This window comes from Otolemur garnettii, unplaced genomic scaffold (genome assembly GCF_000181295.1).
Source record: "Otolemur garnettii isolate 467f Iridium unplaced genomic scaffold, OtoGar3 scaffold00002, whole genome shotgun sequence".
In the NCBI taxonomy this organism is placed as follows: domain Eukaryota; kingdom Metazoa; phylum Chordata; class Mammalia; order Primates; family Galagidae; genus Otolemur; species Otolemur garnettii.
Window position 1 is genome coordinate 40,671,542 of NW_003852397.1, and position 8,513 is coordinate 40,680,054.

The window sequence follows — 8,513 nt, forward strand, 5'->3', positions numbered from 1 at the left end:
CTAAGTACTCTACCAAGGGCAATAAAGTGAGACTCTCTCTCTAAAAAAATAAATAAATAAAAGCAAGACCCCACCTCTACTAAAAATAGGGGAAAATAGCCAGGTGTGGTGGCAGGTACCTGTAGTTTCGGTTACTTGGAAGGCTGAGGCAGGAGGATCACTTGAGCCCAGGTTGTTGTGAGCCAGGCTGACACCCCCATACTCTAGCCTGGGGCAATAGAAGGAGACTTTGTTTCAAAAAATATAAGTAATAAAAAATTTAAAAAGATAAAACATGGGGCACCTATGTGGGGCACTTAAGCATAATTGGAACTTGCAGGACTAAAGAAGTTGTTCTGGGTGAGTCAGTGAGTGAACGAGAAGGCCTAGAATGTTACACTACTGTAGACTTTATAAACATTCTACACTTAGGCTACACTAAATTCATTTAAAAAAAATTTGTTTTTGAGACAGTCTCACTCTGTCACCCTGGGTGGAGTGCTATAGCGTCATAGTTCACAGCAACCTGGAACTCTTGAGTTCAAGCGATACACTTGCCTCAGCCTCCCATGTACCTGGGACAATAGGCGTGTGCCCCTAGCCCAGCTAGTTTTTCTATTTTTAGTAGAGACAAGATCTTGCCCTTGCTCAGGCTGGTCTCTAACTCCTCAGCTGGAGCATTGTACCCACCTCAGCCTCTCAAAGTGCTAGGAAAAAATGTCTGTCTTTCTTCAATGATAGACTAACTTTAGCTTACTATAAACTTCTTTACCTTATGAGCTTAATATTTTTAATTTTTTTACTCTCTTGTGATAACACTTAGCTTAAAATACAGCTGTACAAAATATTTTCTTATATTCTTATTCTATAAGCTTTTTTCTATGTTTAAAATGTTTAATTTTTTTAACTTTTAGAACTTTTTTGTTAAATGCTAAGATACAAACACACACAGTAGTCTAAACCTACACAGGGTCAGGGTCATCAATATCACTGTCCTCCTCTTCCACGTCATGTCCCACTAGAAGTTCTTCAGGGGTGAAACCACACAAGAGCAGCCATCTCCTGTTATAACAACGCCTTGCCAGGCGTGGTGGCTCATGCCTGTAATCCTAGCGCTCTGGGTGGCCAAGGCTGGTAAATTGAGCTCAGGAGTTCGAGACACCCTGAGCAAGAGGGAGACCCCATTTCTACTTTAAAAAATGAGAAAGAAATAGAAAAACTGAGGCAAGAGGATCACTTAAGTCCAAGAGGCTAAGGTTGTTGTGAGTTATGACACCACAGCACTCTACCCAGGGTGACAGCTTGAGACTCTGTCTCAGGAAAAAAAAAAAAAGCCTTCTTCTGGAATACCTCCTAAAGACCTGCCTGAGGCTGTTTTATAGTTAAATTTTTTAAAAAATAAGTACAAAGAGTATACTCTAATACAATAATTAAAAGACCCTTTTGTAGTTCCTGAGTGTGATGATGGGATAGTCATAGTCATGCTCACATGTGAGATGCGTCTTCTTCAAATCTTTTTATGATGTCAGCACATTACCTATCTGCTGTGGAAAAAAATAAAATAGTGATTAAAATATTGTCTAGTAGGGCTCAGTGCCTGTGGTTTAAGCAGCTAAGGTACCAGCCATGCACACCACAGCTGTGGGTTCAAATCCAGCCTGGGCCCGCCAAACAACAATGATGGCTGCAACAAAAAAAATAGCCGGGTGTTGTAGTGGGTGCCTGTGGTCCCAGCTACTTGGGAGGCAGAGGCAGGAAAATCCCTTAAAGCCCAGGAGTTGAAGGTTGCTGTGAGCTGTGATGCCACGGCATTCTACCCAGGGTGACAGCTTGAGGCTCTGTCTCAAAAAAAAGAAAAAAATACATTGTATAGTAAGTACTTAACAGTAACACAATCGTTTGTTATCATTATCGAGTATCGTCTACCATACATAATTGTATGTGCTACATGTTTATACCACAGGCAGCACAGTAGTTTTGTTTACACCAGCATCACCACAAAACATGAGTAACGTGTTGCACTACGACACTACATCAGCTTCTGTGTCACTAGGTGACAGGAATATTTCTGCTCCATTATAATTTTACAGGATCACTGTCATATATGGGTTCATGGTTGACAGAAATGTCATTATATAGAGCATGACCATACAACATTAACTATTAAATTTTGATTTTCTGGCTTCTTTGCATGGCAATTACCTGAACCCCATTCCCAAATTTGAGAGATTCCCCACTGCTATCATCTGAATATCTGTGTCTCTCCAAAATTCATATGTTGAAAACTAACCACTAGGTGGGTTAACAAGGGATAAGCTGGGTGTTATCAAGGGATAGGGGCTCGGCACCTATGGCTCAAGTGGCTAAGGCGCCAGCCACATACACCTAAGGTGGCGGGTTTGAATCCAGCCCGGGCCACCAAACAAAAATGATGGCTGCAACCAAAAAAAATAGCCAGGCGTTGTGGCGGGCACCTGTGGTCCCAGCTACTTGGGTGGAGGAGGCAGGAGACTCGCTTGAGCCCAGGAGTTGGAGGTTGCTGTGAGCTGTGATGCCACAGCACTCTACCCAGGGGGAACAGCTTGAGGCTCTGTCTCAAAAAAAAGGGGGATGGGGACTTTGGAAGGTGAAGAGGTCACAAGGGCTCCGCCCAAATGAATGGATTAGTGCCCTTATAAAAAGAATCCAGGGAGGCTTTCTGCCCCTTCTGTCATATGAGGACACAGCAAGAGGATGCCATCTGTGAGGGGCAGGTCTACCCCAGACAGCAATTCAGCCAGCACCTTAATCTTGGACTCCCCAACCTAGAACTGTGAGCAATACATTTTGGCTGTTTATGTTACCCAGCCTAAGGTATTTTGTTAGAGCAGCCTGAATGCACTCAAAGTTTGGGACTTGGTGGGCCCACCACCCATCACCAAAATCTGAAAGAGGGCGGCTTCTTTCTTCATTCCTGCCCCAACAGTGTGTTTGGTGACATGTGCCTTGTTTGACAAATCAGATGCTCCCACCCAGCTCCTTGACTCTCAAGGCGGGAGGCAAAGAAGTGGAGAGAGGAAAATATCCTTTCAGTAAATCGCTTTTCTGCTTACGTCAATCAGAGCTGGTTTCTACACTTGCAAGGTTCAAGATGTTTGAGGTTATACTGGGAAGATAGGTAGAGATGGAGTCCTAAAGTCTAGGTATCATGGATTTAATCTTCTTCTAAGAGGCTAAAGTAGGAAACTGGCCCAACTAGAGCAGTTTTCCCAGGACTGAGGGGATTTCTGGGGATACCTGCCTCTTTCTTACCTGACTTTCCATCCTATCAAGTGGTGGGTGATGGAATGCCCAAGGGCGTTTTGTGGAAATTCTGCTAAGGGGGTCATTAAGCTTGGAATACATTTGATTTGGGCTTAATGTGATGTGCACATGAAGTCATAGCCATAGTCACTTCCTTGTGTAGTTAAACTGGCTGAGCTGGTGTAGGAAATGCAGGTGCCCAGCCTTGAGTGTTTCATCTGATTTCACACGCAAGTATTTCTTTTTAAAATTTATTTATTTTATTTACATATTGATCTATTTAAAGGTAGGATCTCACTATGTTGTTCAGGCTGGAGTCGGATGGCTATTCATAGGTGCTATCACAGCTCACTGCAGCCTTGAACTTCTGGGCTCAAGTGATTCTCCTACCTCAGCCTCCTGAGTAGCCAGAACTACAGACACCCACCATTGCACTCGGCTCAGAATGTTTCTTATACACACAAGGAAGAAGTGTTGAATTATCCATAAACTTCACAGCCAAACAGTGGGTGTATGAGGGAGTTAATAGAAAATTCTGTAAAGCTGCAGTCCCAATCCCAGGCCAAGGACCAGTACAGGTCTGTGGCCTGTTAGGAACCAGGCCACATACCAGGAGGTGAGCAGTGGGCCAGGGAGTAAAGCTTCACCCATCAGCATTTACAGCTACTCCCCATCCTCCTATAACCATCCAAGCCCCGCCCCCTTGTCACATCCTCAGCGTTAGATTCTCATGGGCACGAACCCCACTGTAAACTGTGCCTGTGTGGAATCTAGGTTGCCCACTCCTTATGGGAATCTAATGCCCTGTCACCCCCACCACCTCACCCTGTGGAAAACCTGTCTTCCATAAAACTGGTTCTAGGTGCCAGAAAGGTTGGGGACCACTCCTGCAAAAGATAGGAATTGTTTTGAAAGGAAAGCGTGGAGCGAGCACAAACAAGGGGAGAACTAGAGCAATAAACTATTTCTATCTATACAAAGAGGAGTTTGGGGGAGCAGGCACGCTCCCGCCTTGGATTCTTTATTTTGGGCTTGAATAGGTCTGACTTAAAACTAGCTTTTAGATGGGAGCTTTAGCAAGGTGGAGAGTTTGAGAGGATAACGGACACTCATTATACGTGAAATGAAAGAGGAGGAGAGAGTGTGCTGCAGTGAGGAAGGTGGGTTTCCCTCCCCCAGATGACACTATGCTCCCAGCACCATGCCCAGTGTACCCCAGCACTAATAAAAACAGCACGTTCTTTGTTTTTTCCTCCTGGGATCACCTCACTGGCAAGGTCTTATTGATGATGCTTGTTTCAGCAGCACTTGGCAGAGTGCCTGGACCCAAAAGTAGGCTCTCAAGGAATGTTTGCTGAATGTAATTACAACATCATGCAGGTTCTATGGCCACTACGACACCCAGTGCCCTGCTACTCAGCAAAGGTTAATGAGAATAAGGTGCTCATATAATAACAGACTTCTGCAGAAAACCAGCTGGAGGTGCTGGGACCTCAGATCCTCCCCCCATGCCCAGTGCCAGATAGCGTGGACAGACAACTCACTCGACATGTCTGAGGCTGGGGGCCTGTGGGGGTTGCACAGAGGTGAGGGGAGCAGGATTTTACCCTCTTATAGAAGCCAAGGGAAGAGAGGAAAATGTCGTGGAGGATAAGCAAAAGAGGAAAAAGAAACAACTACACTGAATTAAATCCACATAGATCATTACATTTGCACCTTCAAGTAAATTATACATAAAGATGTAAAAGCTCTGAGAGAAGGGATCCTCAGATGTGTGGGTGGAGGCATCCTGGTGCCAAGAACCCCTCTCAGTGTGACGCCCAGCTGATTTTTGGTTTTTTTGGTTTTTTTGAGACAGAATCTCAAGCTGTCGCCCTGGGTAGAGTGCTGTGGCATCATAGATCACAGCAACCTCCAACTTGGGCTCAAGCGATCCTCTTGCCTCAGTTTTTCTATTTTTAGTAGAGATGGGGCCTCGATTTTGCTCAGGCTAGTCTCAAACTTGTGAGCTCAAGCAATCCACCCCCTTCAGCCTCCCAGAATGCTAGGATTATAGGCCTGAGCCACCTCGCCAGACCTGTTTTTGTTTATGAAACAAAATCTCACTCGGTTGCCTCAGGCTACAGTGCTGTGGCATCATAGCTCACAGCAACCTCAAATTCTTGGGCTCAAGTGATTCTCTTGCCTCAGCCTCTCAAGTAGATGGGACTACAGGTGCCCACCGCCACACCTGGCTATTTTTAGAGATGGGAGTCTCGCTCTTACTCAGGCTAGTCTCAAACACCTGAACTCAAGTGATCCACCCACCTTGGCGTCCCAGAGTGCTATATATACAACCATGAGCCACCGCATCCAGCCATGCTGCCCAGTTTTAATCAATGTGTAAAAACTCTGGGTGAAGCTGAGGACACGTACTATTTCAATGATTCTCTTCCAGGTGGAACATTGACCAGTGAGGTCAATGTTCGGCTTACTTAGAGCCGAAAGAATTGTATTAATGGCATAATATCAATCCAAGACAAACAATATACTTCGCTGGCATTTGGGAAATTCTGCCCTGTGAGTATGAAGGCACCACGAGGGCGGTGATTCGTTCTGAGAGGCCCCCAAAGTTTTGAGTGGGGATAATGACATATACCATTAAAGCTATAGAAGTATTCTGTGAGATGGGACATTAGCCCCAGGCCTAGAGGACTGCCACTTGGGATACATTCTTGTCATTTCATTCAAGTCACCTTCAATACTTCTTGGCTTCCCTGGAGTTTGTGAATGTTTCTTTGTTTCTTCTGCTTTAATTCTTATTTTTGAAATAATTTCAAATTTGTAAGAATAGCACCCAGATTCATGAGTAGTTAATTTGCCACATGTGCTTTATCATTCTGTGTACACACATATTTTTTCCTAAACGATTTGAGACTGAGTTGAAAATGCTTCCACTAAGTATGTGTGGAAGTATTTAGGCAAAACAAAGAACAAAGACACTCTTATATGACTGCATTACAGTGATCGAAATTAGGACATCTAGGCTGGGCGTGGTGGCTCAAGCCTGTAATCCTAACACTGGGAGGCCAGGGCAGGTGGACTGCTTGAGCTCATAGGTTCGAGACCAGCCTGAGCAAGAGTAAGACCCTGTCTCTAAAAATAGCTGGGTGCTTGTAGTCCCAGCTACTTGGGAGGCTGAGGTAAGAGAATCACTTGAGCCCAAGAGTTTGAAGTTGCTGTAAGCTATGACGCCACAGCACTCTACCAAAGGTGGCAAAGTAAGACTCTGTCTCAAAAAAGGAAAGTAACAACAACAAAATCAGGACATTTAACATGGATGAAATATTACCAACAAATACAGACTTTGCGTTCAAATTTTGCCAGTTGTCCTAATATCTCCTTACACTTAACAGTGCTGTCCCATGGGACTTGCCACAATGATGGAAAAGGCTGTTGAGCACTTAAAATGTGCCAAATCAATTTTTAATTTAATTTTAAATAGCCACGTGTCCCATGTGGCTAATATGTTAACACAGTGGACACAGATTTATACCAAATTCCCACCCTGCCTTTGTTCCATATTCCTGGGTTTTAAATAAATAATTTGAGGACTCAGGCCTGTGGAGACAGCTCCTCTCTCTCAGGAGTCTCTCACTGGGGGCCCACACGCTGAGGGAGGCTGTCGGGTGTGCTTGGTATAGCCAGCATGGTGTTTTCTGAAAAAGATGTTGATTGAGTTGCCTATGCTTAAAAGCGTGCAGTGGCTAGGCGCCTGTGGCTCAAGTGGCTAAGGCACTAGCCACATACACCTAATGTGGTGGGTTCGAATCCAGCCTGGGCCCACCAAAAAACAATGACAGCTGCAACCAAAAAAGTAGCCGGGCACTGTGGCGGGCACCTGTGGTCCCAGCTACTTGGGAGGTGGAGGCAGGAGACTTGCTTGAGCCTAGGAGTTGGAGATTGCTGTGAGTGATGCCACGGTACTCTACCCAGGGGGACAGCTTGAGGCTCTGTCTCAAAGAAAAAAAAAAAGAGTGCAATTTCTCACAATATTTGCAATGTCTAGCTTTCATGAAGAATCGGAAGGCCTGGAGGCAGGGTTGCCTCCTCCCTCCGACCCACCCCACTGTCACATGGGGGTGTAAATGTGTAAAAACTATGGGTACAGCTGAGGACACGTACTCAAAGCTCTTCCCAGCTCCACCTTGGGAGGGCGTCTGGAGTCACCTGAGGTCTGACTTACAGGCACCCCCAGTGTACTCCCTTCTCCTGGGTTCCCCCTTAGGGAATGAGGCCAGGCTGAGAACATGCTTCCTGGGGGTGATGCCAGTGCCCACCATCCAGAAAGGTGACTAGAGCTGCAGCATGTGGGCTGACCTGATTTCATATGAATTAACAAAAATTCTTTTCTCTGGGCCAAGTGTGATAGCTCACACCTGTAATCCTAGCACACTGGGAGGCCAAAGCAAGAGGATGCTTCTGATCAGGAGTTCAAGACCAGCTTGTATAAGAGTGAGAATTTGTCTCTACTAAAAATAGAAAAACTAGCCTGACATCTTGGCAGGTGCCTATAGTCTCAGCTACTCAGGAGTCTGAGGCAGGAGGTTTGCTTGGACCCAAGAGTTTGAAGTTGCTATGAGCTTAGGCTGACACCATGGCATTCCAGCCCAGGCAACAGAGGGAGACACTGCCTAAAAATATATGTACATATATATTTTTTTTCTCTAAGTCTCTCCCAGTCACTAAGGCTAAATTATAATAATTCCCTCCTGCTCTGTGAACTTTCCCCGTTGGTAATGAGAGAGAAGTTGAGGTTTGACACCATGGCAGGTAAAAACAGTACCTCCTCTTTACACCCTGTGGTGAGGGGTGTGAATTCTGCTCCCAGAGGCTCTGCTCACAACACTGACGGCTCCTGCAAGATTTGCCTGTGAAGCACAAAACAGCCTGTGTTCTGGAGGTATATGTGCAGTTTTTCTAATGAACTTTTAATTTTAAAATAGTTTTAAAGTTATGGAAGTGTTGTAATGATAATACAGAGAGTTCTGTCTACCTGACACCAGTTACATCTGACATCTTACATGAGAAAGATGGATTTGAGGCTGTTAATGAATCAATATGGATACAATGATGAGTAAGGTATGTGCCTTACTCAGATTTCTTTCATTGTTACCTATTATCCTTTTTCTGTCCCAGGATCCCATCCGGAGACCACATGGCATTTAATCCTTAGGCTCCTCTTGGCTGTGACAGTTTCCCAGACTTTCCTT

At 45.0% G+C, this 8,513-nt stretch overlaps 1 pseudogene; it reads left to right on the top strand.

Annotated features, from left to right (window-relative positions):
* Window positions 1-1,416: 1,416 nt before the first annotated feature.
* Window positions 1,417-1,526, top strand: LOC111725856 (annotated as a pseudogene).
* The last annotated feature ends 6,987 nt before the right edge of the window (window positions 1,527-8,513 follow it).